The sequence below is a fragment of the Eptesicus fuscus genome, chromosome 13, assembly GCF_027574615.1.
Source record: "Eptesicus fuscus isolate TK198812 chromosome 13, DD_ASM_mEF_20220401, whole genome shotgun sequence".
In the NCBI taxonomy this organism is placed as follows: Eukaryota; Metazoa; Chordata; class Mammalia; order Chiroptera; family Vespertilionidae; genus Eptesicus; species Eptesicus fuscus.
In genome coordinates, this window is record NC_072485.1 from 79442761 (window position 1) to 79445236 (window position 2476).

A 2476-nucleotide genomic window follows, 5' to 3' on the forward strand; every position below is an offset into this window, starting at 1 on the left:
TGCAGGCCGACACTCTATCCACTGAGCCAAACTTTGTAGGTACAGGTGAGCAATGAGAAGCCATTGGAGGTTTGTTTTTTTAATATATATATATATATATATATATATATTATATATATATATTGATTGATTGATTGATTTTAGAGAGGAAGGGAGAGGCAGGGAGAGATAGAAACATCCATGCTGAGAGAGAATCATGGATTGGCTGCCTCCTGCACTCCCCTCACTGGGGATTGAGCCCGCAACCCAGGCATGTGCCCTGACCAGGAATCGAACCATGGACCTCCTGGTTCATAGGTCGACGCTAAACCACTGAGCCGTGCTAGCCGGGCCGTGGGAGGTTTTTAAATCAGAGTAGTAGTATGGCTGGAATCAAGGCAACTCTGGCACCAGGTGGAGGAGGGACAGACCGGAGCAGGTGGACGTGGTGGAGGGGAGACCTGTGAGGCAGCAGAAAGGATCTGGATGACCACAGAGGTCATGGTCTCCTTGGACTTAGAGGAGAACATACATCTTGGAGGCATGACAACGTGCCGTAGATTCTAGGAAGGTGGGGTGGCTGGGGGGTGGCACAGATGAGGATAGAAAAGGTGGCTGAGCCAAAGACAGCATGTGTGGACTGTCGCAGTCTGCCTGCAGATCCACGGTGCATCCTGGTCTCCCTGCTCCGTGCACAGGCTAGTGTGTGCTGTATCCACCCAGGCCCTCCTGGGAGGCCCGACTGGCCAGGCGCAGACTAGGTAATGCCACCTCCCCAGCTCCCTCCCTGCGGCTGCAGGGCACAGGCACTGCGGTCTCTGCTGGGGGTCTCTGGTGCGGGTCTCTCTCTGCTGATCCCCAGTAGGGGGTGTGCAGGAGGCTCTCTCACCCATGTTTCTATCTCTCTATCCATCTCCCTTACTTTCTCTTTAAAATCAACAAAAGCAGCCCTGGCTGGTTTGGCTCAGTGGATAGAGCGTCTGCCTGTGGACTGAAGGGTCCCGGGTTCGATTCCGGTCAAGGGCATGTACCTTGGTTGTGGGCACATCCCCAGTAAGGAGTGTGCAGGAGGCAGCTGATCGATGTTTCTCTCTCATCGATGTTTCTAACTCTCTATCCCTTTCCCTTCCTCTCTGTAAAAAAACAATAAAATATATTTAAAAATAAAATCAATAAAAACATATTTTTAAAATGTTCAGCCATACACCTGGCAGGTGGTAAGCACTCAGTATTACTCCTGCCTCAGTGTGTGACCCGAGCCCTGGGGGCAGGTGGGGCTGCCCCTCCCACCCTCTCCTGCCCTGGGGACAGGGACAGCTCCTGTCCCTCCCCTGCAACACCAGCCTGAGCAGTTCAGGCAGGGACTCCAGGAAAGGTTTCCCTCCGTCCTCCCAAAACAACCCGAGTAAGTCTACCCTCACCGTGAAGGCCTGGGGCTCCTGGGACAGGTGTGCCGATCCCGAACCCCCGTCCTCAGTCACACTGCCATCCCTGCTGCCCAGCAGGAGAGGTTTGGTGCCACCCTGACTGGGTAGTGTCTTGCTCTGGATATACCCTGGTCACACCCACCCCCTGCTGAGTTCTGTGAGTCAGAGGCTGAATCCTGGGGTGCCCTGGCCAGGCCTTCCTCCTTATGGCCTGGGCCCCAGGACGCTGTAGCCCTCCAGGCCTCCCTTCCAGACCGGTGGACAGGCCTGGCTCCTCTCCAGCCTTGACCAAACTCAAGGCCTTGCCCCAGCCCCTGCCAACCCCTGCCCTGGGGCCCCTGGGCCCTCAGGCAGCACCCCCCTCCTCCCGGCTGTTAGCCTGGGAAGGGGGCCAGACCCTGAGCTCAGACCTTGGCGATTCCAGAGTGTCTGAGGCCCAGAGCCAGCCCCGCCAGCCCGGCCAGACATGCAGAAGGGGGAGGGGGTACAGGGTGGGCACCAGAAGCCATTTAAAGGGGGGGGGGGCTGGGTACTCTCCCTCCCTCCCGGAGCACACCCGACCCTCCCCCCTTCCCCTTCTGTCCTCATCCCCCGGTCTTGTTCCTTACTGGTCCATCCTCACTCCCTAGGTCCCTATTAAAAAAAAAGGGGGGGGGGGGTGCTGACAGGAAAGCTGGTTTCCAGCTTTGTTCTTCCAGCTCCTTTTCAGGGACCCCTCACCGAGCCCCTGGCCAAAGGAGAGTGCACCAGTGCAGCGGGGAAGCGGCGGGGTGACAGGACCCCCACACGTGCGAGGGGCTGGCGTGAGGCCTGGGCTCCAGCCGCACCTGGACTCCCCTCCGCGCAGGACCCGGGCCACGCGGCTCCTCCGCCCCAGCCTCGGTTTCCCGCTTCGAAGGGGCGGGCAGCGGTCTGGGCCGGCCCCCCGCCCCGCCCCGCCCCGAGGAATCCGGTGGCCCGGCCGCCGGCCCAGGTGAGGGCCCTCTGGACCGGGCCCAGCGCGGCGGTTCCGGCGGGGCGGGCATCTGGGGTGGGGACCGCCCCCAGCCTCCACTCGCCCGCACCTCCTC